The sequence below is a fragment of the Diorhabda sublineata genome, chromosome 3, assembly GCF_026230105.1.
Source record: "Diorhabda sublineata isolate icDioSubl1.1 chromosome 3, icDioSubl1.1, whole genome shotgun sequence".
NCBI lineage: Eukaryota > Metazoa > Arthropoda > Insecta > Coleoptera > Chrysomelidae > Diorhabda > Diorhabda sublineata.
Window position 1 is genome coordinate 19,818,320 of NC_079476.1, and position 14,344 is coordinate 19,832,663.

General features: G+C 31.9%; 1 protein-coding gene across 3 annotated transcripts in view; it reads left to right on the forward strand.

Annotated features, from left to right (window-relative positions):
• LOC130441022 (proton-coupled amino acid transporter-like protein pathetic) overlaps nucleotides 1-14,344 on the forward strand; it is a 126,236-nt gene that overhangs the window by 34,995 nt on the left and 76,897 nt on the right. Inside the window, exon 1 of one of the 3 annotated variants that reach the window (XM_056774475.1) lies at nucleotides 9,455-9,534. The exons of the other annotated variants lie outside the window; for them this stretch is intronic. The gene's annotated coding sequence lies outside the window, so the exon portion shown is untranslated. Of the gene's footprint in view, nucleotides 1-9,454; nucleotides 9,535-14,344 lie in introns of those variants that run through there. 3 annotated transcript variants of the gene reach the window in all.

Sequence of the window (14,344 nt, forward strand, 5' to 3'; positions counted from 1 at the left end):
AATACAAACATGGTAACAAAAAAGTGAGAAAAAGCCATCCTAAAAAACAATAAGGAGAGAAGGAAAAAGTGGGAGACTGAGTAGAACAACACTAACCGAAATAAAAATGATGAAAGGGAATAGTCGTTAATGAAAAATATTGGCAACACCTTCAATTTCGACATCCCATGTAGGACGGGACCAGAACAAAAAATAATGTTTGCTTAAAATTTACTAGCTAGAAATAAGATGTACCTATTTTTGATATACCTGGTGCCAGACATATCTAACAAATCAAATTCCGATTAATACATTATTGTAATGACACACGATCCTATGAATCATTTATTTTTCAGTGCCAACATTTGATGAATTTCATTTTGGTATATTTAGGTTCTATCCATGTAATATTTGGCACATAAAAATTTCTGGTAAATTTTCATGTATTAGCAAGGTTTTCATTTGAAAATAAAGCATAAAAATATTCATCAAATTAGAAAGTCTATTTTACAAAGAAAAATAGTAAACTTAAATAATGATCAGTGCGTGGTCAGCACGTGAGCAGCCAGGCCGAAATATACCGTGGCACGTTATTGGTCCAAATTAAAGGCACTAAAATATACAACAAATTAAAAGCCGCATGTGAGGAACGAGCGCCGCATCACTGCAGAAGCTGTTGGATCAGGTGTGTACAAGGACGGCATAGAATTATCGTAACTGCAGTGAGATTGTTTATATTTGTCTAATGCATCGTTTTCTTAAACATATCTGACACGGACATAGCTGAAGCTAAGACCACACCAAGAAAAAAATTAACTATTCAATCGATGATTTCGACAGTAGCGCCATCAGAAGAATTGGGCACAATTTTTTCTTTCAAAATAAGTGGATAAAGTTTTGTAAGTAGTTTACGAAGATAAGGACTTACTGGATTTTGAACATTTTATAATTTATTATTAGAAAAAGCAGAAATAATTGCGTGGAGGGGAGAGTACCAAAGAAAAATTTGGAAATTTCGCGAGGAAAATTGAAAAATTTACTACCTGGTTGAAACTTGGGTAAACGCTGGACATACTAAGGATGAAGTTCCTGGTTTCTTCCATTCAATTAACAGCACATTTTATGTTTGGTTTTATACGTGCCTGATTTTAAAAGGGGAATTTAATTTCAGGGAAAAAAAAAGAAAATATTAATTTATCACTGTTTCTTCGATAAATGGACTATAGACGATTATGAAAATGCGATAGCTTGATATTAAAGTCATAACAGAGAATCTTTTCTCAGAACTAGTAACAATAATAAAGTTATTATAATAATATGATGATAAAGATAAATTATCAAAATCCTATCTGAAGCTAAGCTAAACTAAGAAAAAGTTAAGTTTTCACAATTACCAACTATACTGTTTATCATTAATGGAATGATATTTATGGACATGATGATTCCAAATCAACAAAAACATGAAATTAAATTCGAGGTAATGATTGTAACTAAACGTTAAAACATACATTGTATAAAATCATTTCATATAATATATAACAATTTAATATCATTGATGACTACGAATCCAGTACCTGATTGGTGATTCGCAATTGGAAGCGAGGATGGGGGGAGCTACCAAAAAAGAGAGTATTAAATTATTTGGAAGAACCTCGCCCCTTGTCATTGTTAGCCAATAGACATAACACCAACAATGCTCGACCTTTATTTCCGAATTATTAGAGACGAGTTGTCACATTCATTTTAAGAAATCATTTATCAGCAATGCGGTACAATTACCAGGACCAATAAAAAATAAATAGCTCAATTTTAGTTTGTTAAACTTTTACGATGCTAAGGAAGATTTTCTTTTTCTACTTATGATATTATTTAACACTAAAAAAGATAATGAATTATCTCATATGTCATTGCTAAAATTGGAACAAATTTAGTGATTATTAGATATGATGACTAGAGTTCATAAATTAGTGGATAATGATATAAAACAAAATCCGGAAGAATAGAATTTATCTGATATAACTGAGATAATATAGATATTAATGTGAAAACTTAGCTATTCTATGATGGAATATGTCTCATTAACTATTAATAACACCAGTAAAAAAGTCGATATCATGTGTTTCTTTAAGCATTGGTTTTTGCAAACTATTCTGATAAATTCTATAGGAATTCTGTACCATAAATTTCAATGGTAAAAAAGTGGTTAATTGAATTTCATTGTGCCCCTAGAAGCATGGGAAGTACTGAACGCAGATTTATAGATTGACTTACTTAATATTCTTCACATGGTCGAAACAGAATTATTCAAATACTCAGCTTCCTTACAGAGTAGAATCTAGTTTAGCTTTTATATTGGTTGGTCTAATGCCTTTCAAATAAAAGTATTGTATTACATAACGATGACCGTTTCCATTCACTGCAAACGTATAGTGATATTTTTCAAGCAAATAACACCATCTCTATGTAAGGCCAAGTACTTTTGGGACTATCCTTGTATTTGCCACTTTTTCTGTACTGGAATCATAAATTGTGAGGTTGTTTGTTAGATTCTTCCAGATATTGTAGTATTTTTTCATTTTATTAAACTTTAATTATTATTAGGTTATAAACTACAGTACACAGCTTACTTTTGTAGAAATGTTGAAGCTCGTAATAATCCAATCAAGATTTCTCATGCACTTGTTCTCATTAAAGGTAGATCTCTCTAGATCTTTGCTCAAAAATTTCAATGAACAGATACTTTGTACTAATTATGAGGCTGTCTACATAGGGCAGACATCTCAGTATTTAGAAAATAGACTAAGAGGTCATTAATACGATAAAAAATAAAACTGCATTAATGAACAACGAAATATCTTAGATAAAAGCATAAATTCAATTATAAAGATCCAAAAATTCTTGGAAAGGAACGGAAATAAACGAAAAAGAGAATTTTTAGAAATGGTTCATATTCGTGAGACCGAAAAGGTATAAATGATAAAAAATACCTAAATAATTTAAGTAAAATTTATAGATGTAGAAACTGAGGGAAACTTAATCATTCTTGTTAAAAAAGTTTTTCGATCGGATTATTGCAAAATAAGGAAATAATTTTCGTTGTGATGCTAAGTCATTGCTTTCAATAAAGCTGTCTCTAAATGGTGTATATATCGTAGGTCAATAGACAAGTTGGGATTTTAGCTAATATCCCAGGACAATAGGTAGTTGGCTGATGGCGCGCCCCGCATGCCTATTCTCCCGGAATATTAGCTAAATGCCGGACAATAGATTATTCGTCGAAAAACTACCCTGCGTTCGTCTATTCTCCTAGGACTTTAGCTAAAATTCGGATAATAGAATATCTATTGAAAAAGGCCAAATTGTGTACCTGTAGAAGATTATTATGAAAAAATTTTAGAAGCTCATGCTCAGACTGATTAGGTTAGGTTAGGTAAACAATATGGAACAAACCGATGTTCTTGTTTTAAAAAAATACAATGTAAATCACAATGTCACCAAGCCTCCACGTGTTGCAATAAATGATTGATTGACATGCAAAAAATAAATAAATAAGACTACTTTTATTCTATTCTTTTATTTTGTTCTGTAAACCCAATAGTCTGTTATCCAAATTTTAGCTAAAAGTCCCAGGAGAATAAAGAAACGCTTGGTCATTTTTCGACGAATAATCTATTGTCCGGCATTTAGCTAATACTCCGGGAGAATAGGCATGCGTGGCGCGCCATCAGCCAACTGACTATTATCCTGGGATATTAGCTAAAATCCCAACTTGTCTATTGACGTACTTACGACATATATAATGTGAACATAGCTTTGCATTTCGCATAGCATTGAAAAGAAATCTATAATCTATTGATAGTGATGAATTAGTTCACATTGTCTCTTTTTATATGTCCTGTTCTTTAGATCTTAACAATTTGTTATTATTTTATTTTCTCGTATAATCCTACCTCACCGCCTTCATAAGTTTTTTTGTAAGTAACCTTGTACCACAAACTTGAGAAGAGCTGAACAAAGCTAAACACGAAAATATTCGACGCTTTATGACGTCAGATGAAGACGACGCCACGATGGCGGTATATCGGCCAGACAGAACGACTCTTTGTGTTTATTACACAAGGAAGTATAAAAAATTGTGATCAATAGAGCAACCAAGGTAGAAATCGCAAAGAATGAAGGATTGTTTGGATATTCAATGAAATAGTATAAGTTTAAGCTATTGTTTGAAAAAGTTGAAAATGTAGGATATCTACTACACTATGATATACAATTGTCATTGATATATTTGTCTGAGGATTTCAAAAGTCCTATTTCGAAAAACATCTGGTCATCTGATCCATAGAAACCATTTATCAGTGAATTCCGGAAGAATATTTATTCACAATGAGGGATAACTGTCTTTTCTGGAAAAATTAAGTATCTCTTCGTTTCAAACTTATTCACTACCTCGAATTGAAGTATAATTACTGAATATTCAACAATTTTTATGGGAAAGAAAATTGGTGATTATAATATTGAGACACGACACCAAAAATTGTATAATATGCATATTACGGACGTTTTACACGAAACTTGTACACGCCTTCGGCTTTAGCATATTCAGAAAAATTGATTTTAGTACACAATTCGTAGTTAGTAGTTACCGCAGTGGAGAAGTGTTATTGCGTCATTTCAAAAAAAAAAGAAGGTATGTGGAATACACTATTTGTTTTTAATCCGATTCTTTTCTTATTGCATTTGGGTGTTAGCCTGATTTGATCAAATACGAAATTTTGATTCAACAATTTACAATATTATCTATTATTTAGAATGAATTAAATTAGTTTTTGAACAAATTTAAATAACATTTCCGAAGTCATTTGTCAAATATAAATCAGTGCTACCAACCGATACTCTATGTCACGGTGTAATTTCCTTAATTTATATTTTTCACAATGAAGGCAATTTCAGCATTCGTTGCCTCGAATTTGGAATTCTTGCTGGAATTAAAAGTCTTCTTTTACTTATATTTTGATATACTATTTTCAAATTCACATCAGATTAGATTAGGTACCTCAATTGGATGTTTTTTACATATTTACAATATATATATCAATCGATGATAGTATATGGATAAATGATAAAACTCTGTAAGGATGTGACGTTTGCAGTTATTTCACTACGAGCATCGTATTTCTGCAATTCAGAATTATGAAAAAAGACTATACTATAAACAAAGAAGTTTGAGTGAGGACCCGATTTTAATTATTCCCCAATCTAATGTAATCAGTGGTACAGTTTACATTTCTCCATTGTTTGTAACACAGTTTCAGTTTTTTCAGAGTATATTTGGTAGTGGTACTTATGTAAATACAGTAAATGATTTTCAGTTCAAGATCATGAATCATTAACTGAGCTCCTTATATCCTCGAAATACATAATTCAATGAATGAATGGTAAACTACCTCGTGTCCTTGGAAATCGATAACATGATATGGTTTATAGTTCGATTATGTAAACACATCGTGATGTTTGAAGAGTAGATAACTAATAAGTATATAGTATATTGGAAATTAAGAGCCACTGAATCCAAATAAACACTTTAATATTGCAGTCATATAGGCAGGTCTGTACTGGGAGCTCGTTAATTTTTAAATTACTTTTTTATGCGACTCAAAATAAATTGAATATGAAGTGGTACACTAGGTAAAATTCATTTTTCTCGAAAAAACTACTATTACTTTGTGGCGTGATTGATATTATCAATCTTAATGTCGTTTATAAATGCTAACCTTACCTTTAAATAATTTTCTTTACATTCAGATCCTCTGAATTTTGATATTGCTGATGTTTGATAGTATTTTGATTGCTTTTTTAATTTAGCTAATGTTTCACATTACGAAAACGGTGTGAGAAGATATCTCAAAAGTCACTTCCCAAAATCTTCATATGTTTCATATATTTTCTCACCATTAATTTTTTGGGTATATCTAAAAGCAAACTGTTTTACTATGTTTTGGTTGTCTTTAACTTTAACAACTATGGACTATTTACATATCTAAGAACTTTCTATGTGATTCCTGAATTAATATTGATACTTATATATCAAAATCGATAATTAAATAAACCATAAGTATGTACTTCGTTTTCGGATCGGAGTTCTGTCGAAAATTTTTACCCTCCTACTCAACTGTTCTCATTGCATCCTTACCAATCAGAGTAGACTTCCCTCTACGCATTAATGTCACACGTGTCTATCACGAGTTTGTATACAAGAGAAAAGGGAAGAGATGCCTTATGTTTGGGATATATGTATGTAGAATAATATTTTAAACCGACTAACTAATATTAATCATAAATAAACCCAAATTTTAATTTGACCCACCTACCATTTCACTTTGTCCCACTAGTGGAGTAAAACGGAATAAAAACAATGTTTTGTGTGAATGTAGTATTTTGATTGCTGGAAATGGTATCGTTTTTTTAGAATTGTTGAACTTTACTTTCATGCTAAAAGTATGTACAAATGTTTAATAAAGCAGGGTTACTAAGAGAAAATCAAATGTCAATCCGATTTGCCCCCCCCCTCCCTCCTAAAACAATTCTAAATATTTTCAATTTAGTTCTGTACATATAAAGAAATTTAAGAAGTCAATTTTCCTAGACAAGATTCGAAACCGGGAGCTGCAGTTTTAACGCAGGGAGCATTAACACAGAGCTGTAAGAGACATTGAATGTCATTGTCGTATATGTGTTTTTACGGCAGATATTTATATATTTAACGTTCTGTTCGGCGTTTTCTTTACCGGTTGCGTTTACTGTTCTCCGCAAAATCAAAATAATTGGAATGCGTGGAAAGATAGATACATATCGTTCTTAATTAATCTATTATATCTTTTGCCACCAATCAATGTTGTTTCTACTACTCACATGATACATAAGTTAATTATTGTGTATTTATTTTGGGGTTAGAGTTAGAAGTTTGTTCATCTCCCACCAATAAAATATTAGATCTCCTTATATATTTTTGAAGACAAAACATGTACATATTTAAAAATAAACAAAAACGGAAAGTCAAGTTTATGAATCTAAATTTGAAGCACCTTTTACAACAATATAAATTTGACAGACCACTGTCAACATTATTGTATGTTCAGATTTCTCAGTGTTTTAATATTTTATGTTGAATAATGGGCTCGTGGCAGTAAACTTAACCTTCTTGAATAATAACCTCAATTATACACTCGTGAATAATATAATATTGTTTATTTTGGTGGTTTCTTTTGAAAGTTAAACTTTCTGTTGTACATATTTGAACTCAATTAAGAGTATTAACATTAACCATATTTTTATTGCATTATTAGTAAATATCGTACCAATGTAATTCACTGCCAAATCTAGTAGAGAAAAGGACTCGGAAACAAATTATCATTTATCAAAATTATTTTCGGATATTTGTTTATGACTGAATAAAAGATAAAAAAATGAGAATTATTTTTGCCAAGCATAGACCGATTTAATAATAAGCTTCTAATAATAGATAATGTCGAAAACCTAATTAAAACAGATGGTGTTATTGTCAACTTGAATTTGTATATTAAAATATAAGTGAATGTTAAGTTTTCCAAGAAACGTGCGAATTTTCGAAACATTTGCACGAATCAAATATTATTAGATTATTAAATTTGATCATGACCGTTACAAATAGCAAGTTATCTTAAGGCCTAATGACGTGATGAAAAACAATATGGAAGAAATTGCATGCAATTCCTTTCAAGATCCAAATATTACAAAGAGAAATATTGCACGTCGTTTGACATTATATAAGTCGCAACTCTCTTACCATGGTTGCCACTAATCGAAATTCCAGAAGTAGAAGTAAACAATTTCCTAACCTCAAACACGGGCAATAATTATACCTGCCCCCGCCTTGCTTTTGGAGTCTGATGGACAGTTTAGCTAGAAAATTAGACGAGAAAACATAGAAAATTTAGTTGACAATGGATGAAAAAACATTTGAAAAACTCCCGAGGAAACTAAAACGTAATATAAGCAGTATAGAAACACATTTCTATATAAAATTGAAACTTAGACTCAATAAAAATGACACCTTATCGAAAAAATTGCAAGTGCGAGATCTTTCATGAAAAAATCAGTTGAACTTGCATGCTTTTGATTACACGTTGTCTTACATCAAGTGGCCTCAAGTGAAATAAACAAGAAAAAATGGTCAGTGAATAACTGGCAATAATGATATCTGCTGCTACCTCGTTTTTGGAGCCTGATGAAGGAATTGCAACTTGCACGCAAAAAAATGACACCAAATCGATAATGTTGCAGGAGCGATATTTTCAGAAATATGGCGTCTTGCATTGCATTGCACGTTGTCTTGCAATAAGTGATAACTATAAGAATGCTGATATTCAAAATCTAAGAAATGAACAAATAGTTTCCCATAAATTTTAAATTTTGAAAATAAATGGAAAGCAAAAAACTTTAGACAACCTTAATCTTAATCTAAAAAATTAAGTTCCTCCTACTTTGCGCTGAGATCAGTTGCCAAAGAACTGAACTTATCCTTCCTCCCTCCTTAACAGTCCATTATGCCCTTATTGAATCGCATCTCCGATATGCCTCTCTCTTCTGGGGTACCTAAGGTCAATTTGAGCGAATCTTCAAACTACAAAAGAGAGCTGTTAGATATTTACTCAGACTAAGCAGCAGGGCTCACTGCATGGACTTCCTTAAAAGATTTAAAATTCTGACTCTTCCTTCCTCATTCATCTTTGAATCCGTTTGCCTAATTCGTAAGCACGCCTCTCCAATTTCAGAAAGATCTTTGCACAGCTATCCACTTAGGAATGCGAAGCACGATCTTTACCTACTTCACGTTCAGAATTGGTTGAAAGCTCAGTATTTTACAATGCAAAAAAATGCACAATCACTTGCCAATTGAAATCAAATCGATATAGAATGTGCCTTCTACTCTGTAAACGACTTCTATTCTAATAATATTTAATTTCGGGCATGTTCCATACTGGTTTAATTTTTGCTCTGGATTTATATACGAATTATATACTAATTATTACCTATAATTTGACAATAAAGCATTTTTCTCTCTCATATCTGTTGGATTAAGACCGAAATCTGTATATATGAAGCGCCACAATATGATGTGCTAATAGTCGTCTGTTTCACATCATTCCTTTCCCTTTATCTTGTTAGGGGCTGTTTTGTGCCTTTATATATTTACAACGAAGATAATAAAAGTTGTCTATGTTTAGAAAACGAACGCGTGTTTTATAATTTAAGAGAAACTGTTCATTACTAACTCACAGTCTAAATCAATCTCGCTTGTTAATGTACAAACCACCTCGTATACATAAAAAACATGTTTTACTTCAGTGTTGATAAAAGGAAGATAATATGTGAAGTTGTTTATCTAAAAGATAATGCTGGAGTTCAATATGAGTACAATTGAAATTAAATCAGTTTCCAGACATAAAGTATTATTCTAGATATAGAGAAACGGTTCGTCGATTTGATCCCAGTGAATAACGTCTTTGAAAGAAGCAGGTATGAATTTAGAAAATTAATAATTATCCTTTTTAAAACTCAAATAAAATCAGCCTTACTATTCTTCCATGACATTACTTTTATTGGGTACTAAACCACCTTGTATTGCATGTTTATATCATGTATCGCACATGCTTCACAGTCACGTGCAGAACATTTCCGTTTCAGAGTTTCAAACAATATTAGCAAGTCTAAAATTGATAGACCCCAGATTCTTCAAAATCGATTTTCAACGAATCAAATTTCCTTTAGGACCTTATTTTGGAAATAACTTGTCATTTTTGCATATTATATAAAAGTGTTGAGAAAACTTTTGAAACTAAATAATGAATACTTCAAATTTATCCGTATTCTTAATTTTTCAACGATTTTAAACCTAATGTTATTGATCTGTTAGACCTTAATTTGGATTAATTTAGTCTTGTTAGGGTGACATATTTTTTTAATATGAGTGTAAAAGAATATCCCATTCATTAACTATTTGACAATGTCGTGATAGTATTTTCCTATGCTTTGCGATCAATCGGTTGAAATAGAAAACTGTGACGTAATATTTGCGACGCACATTTGTTTCCAAGACGTCTGAGCTGGCGACTGGAGATTGGAAGGTAGCCAAAATCGTAATTTCTTGTTTACTTGCATGAAACAAGTTTCAAACCTTTCAATTCAATCATTATATATCAGCTGACTTGTATTATTATTGCGAGTACATATAGTTTGCGGGGGCTGGATAGATTTATGGAAATAATTTGATTGTCTCTTGTTACGTTGACATCAATTTAAAATGACAGTCATGTTATGAAATTATAACGAATGGTTAGTGAGAATGTCAAGAGCTGCAGGGTTTTGGAATTCTTTTAAATGAACGTAGAATCAAAATAAGCAAAATTTGTACATTGGACGGTACTCTTTTTTGTCTTTTCTTTGTCTTCTAGATAATTATATGTATATAGTATTCCGTGGACTGTCATCTCCACCGAAACGCATACTATCCATTTATATTATATGTATAAGACAACTTGAAAGAGTTATATTGAGATAATCGAGTATATTTTACAAAATCTTATCAATCAATACATTAATTCAGAGTGTTCATGAAGTGTTCATCAATCATTAAAACAATATTATTGAAAATTACCTTCATAGATTTTGACTCTATTAATTAGATTCTATGATTTACGGTGTAATTTTTTGTATATAATGAAACTCAACATTAGCAGCTGTAAACTGCCCTACAAATAATAATGATCTATCTAAAATATTTTCATAAAAAATATAACGGCTTCTAAATTAGATATTGAAATCGACAATCAGTCAAAGCTACCAAACTTCCAAAAGACATACTTCAATGAGTAAAATATGTTGATCTTAGTCTTTAAACTATAAAAATAAATTGTCATACGAAGATGGTCCCAGAAATGACCTAGAAATGGCGGTAGTTGTTTGAAAAATATGAACTAGAAAGTATGCAATCTATACAGCAAATGTTTGAAGTTTGGTTAGTATTTGTTTGGAAACCATCAGTAGTAAATGTTTTCATTGAATTCGTAAATATGGTCATCGTTATGTGATACGATACTTACATTTGAAAGGTCAACCAATACAAATGATGAACTAGATTCTACATTGGGTGAGACTGCTCCTTCGTTTTCCTCAGTAAAATATTGGCTAGCAGAGTTTAAACGTAGCCCTCCGACCTGCGAAGACCAGTATTGCAGTGGTCGACCAAATGATGTACGATGTCAGAAAATACCTAAACTAGTATTGTATACTCGTTGACTTGCAGACATAACGAAAATATTTAAAGAGGTATCAAGGTACTTTTACTGTGAAGAGCTTCTGCAGCAATGTGACTGAGCGGCTGGGAATGGAATGGAATAAAAGTTGTGTATTGTCTTCTAAGATAATTCCCGAGCTGTTGGCCATTTGCAAAATCCTTTTTGTTCTGGCATATAGAAGCAAAAATTTGTCCCACTTGAAACTTAACAACACAAAACAGAACATTCACTTGAATTTATCCAGTTTTTTGTAAGATGTAAAACACGAAGGCGCAATATTAAAAGATATTTATGAAATAGTCTGCAATTCCAAAGGCATGAAAGTGTTACAATCAGCATTCTATGTAAAGCTCATCAAAATAGATAATCCAGAAACTCACACTTTCTATTTAAATAAGCAATGCCAAACACGCGAATTTGGTACATTCTGATAAATCAAATATAATACTTGACAACACCAAATACACGGAAGGGGCACATTCAGATATTTTGATAATTGTTCATGGATCATTTTAAAACTTATGGTGAACTTTGGTCAATTCTGCAGATGCATGGTTTTGGCTTGAGACCGACGATATGTGAACGTGCGCTACCTTGCTAAAACAGAAATTGTGGACGTCCATTTTGATCTCCCACTGTGTCGAGTCAATCTAAAATCTTTATGGAAATAATAGAAGTTAACCTTGTAGTTAACACTTACTGATAAGAGACGGAATGCGTTACCAACTAGGACAATCCGAAATTAGAAGACTCCAATGTTTTATTCTTTCTTAGCATGTCACAAAAAGGCGAAGACGAGGATTTATATCTCGCATGCCTGTTTTCTAGCCTATCTACTACTTCTTTTCATACCGAAATCACGGTCTTTACAGCTGTGAGTTGCTATGAGAACAGAGGTTCTTGCTTCGCCTTGGCCTTTATTTTGCGCATACCAGGGCATCCGACTCAACCTCTAGGCAACGGTCTTCCTCGTCATGTTTTGCTCTGGAGACAGCGGTTTTGCTTTGCCTCGGCATATATACAATGCATGCTAGGGCATTCAACGTTCTTGTCGCGTGTGACATATTTTCATAAATAGTACGTTATACAATAATAGAAAGTAGAAATCAAGAATTGAAACTATTATTTTTGAATAGCTCTTTAACTTTTTCCAGGCATTGCTAAAGCAGTTTTGATTTTACATTGGTTAGGTTTACATTAGCTTAGAGCTCTAATGGTTGATTGGTAATCGGACGAATCAAAACCACGATGCACAATAGCATTTTTATTATTTCTCAAACCCTCCAAATATTGTTGAAAAAACAATCTCATCCAATTAGATATCTTCTAAGCCCCGCCACAACTCTTTTTGACTAGGATTCTGGATGATCTATAGGCTCTTCGAACTTGGGTCAATCTGAACATAGTTTTAGAAAAGCAGTAAAAGAAAAATTGAACTTTTTTTTGGCCATTAGAACATACTAAAAAGGCATCATCAGATTTTTCAACTTGGTCTAACGAATAAAAAATAACCAAGATAATCTATACAAGATGGCTGTGGAATATGTAGCGTGAATCTCATATCTCCAGTAATGGCGAATCAGGCAATCGTAAAATTTCCAACTTCTTCACAAAGTTGTATTTTATCAGCACACGTTTATTGAGCTGTGTTGAATATGTTTTTACGTGACCAAAGGACTAATGCGAATAAAAAATATGGAAAAAGTAATAAGTAGCTTTGAATAATATTTATTCTCTGTATTTTGTTTTACAGTAAGTTATTTTAGTAGCTAGATTAGAATGCAGAAGGCAAGAAGTTAAAATCAGTAAGATGATAACAACAAGCAAAAAGAAAATGAAGAGAAGGTGATACCATACGTTGGAAGAGAAAAAGATGAAGGAATATATATCAGAAGAAGTCAGAGAGTTCTCAAGCCTGGATGCAGCTGTCGTTTAATGAACAAAAATACTCAAATCAATATTCAATTAGTTTCTGATTCAAATAGAAAAGAGGCATTTAACTATATCCGGAAACTTATAGTTTGGAATATTATTTGGAGGTTTTGAAAATACAATTAGAGTCTGCGAAGAAATGATTCCTAGAACATCAGACCTTGGAGTAGGATGATTTGGAAAAGTGCACATATAAGGAAATAGTGCTTATAATAAGGAAGAAAACTCAGGACTCGAAAGTCATAGAAAATAATCCGGCTGAAATATTAGTGATTTAATTTCATTTTTTGATGAAAGTACCTGAACACCTCAAATAGTACTCGTATGGCCACACGTTCTGAGTATGTTCATCATTAAAAATGTCAAACTTCATAATGCTAATGTCAAATTTGACATATTCACATGAGTGTTGCCATATCTTAAAACTCGAGTATCAACTCTCGTAATACAGAGTAAGGACAGTTCCAAGCAAAATCGTTTATTATTTCTCGTATATTATGCGTCCTATTAAAGATGTTTGCGATAAGCAATTGACCAATTTGGGATTTTACGCATTAGATTTCATGAGGATATTACATCTCATTGTTAGAATGACGTATTAGATTAAATCAAAGTAAGTACTTCGTTTTTGATTCTAACAACAGACAACTACCTACTACACATGTTATTTACTTACTACAACTGTTTTGATTTATTAACATTAATGAGCGCCATGTTTTTATTAACTGCGTCCGGTGATCATACATTTTGCACTAGTCGTGAATTTATTAATACACTCTCATTGTATTCATCATAAAACGGAAACGCTCCGTAAAATGAGATGAATATTTTGGGGAAGACTTAAATAATATACACATATATATTCATATAATCAAACTGGTGATTAGTCACGACTGACTAGTTAAAAAACAAAATCACGAAAAACAATTTTCTACAATACAATTTTTCAATCAATTTTTTTTATACTAAACCAAGCTTTCGGATGACTTTGCATCCATTTTAGAGGCTGTAATAAATACCAAAAGAAACTGATTAATAAAATGATAATTTTCTAAATTGTGGATGATACCAAGAACCACCATGGGAAACCAACTAGATCT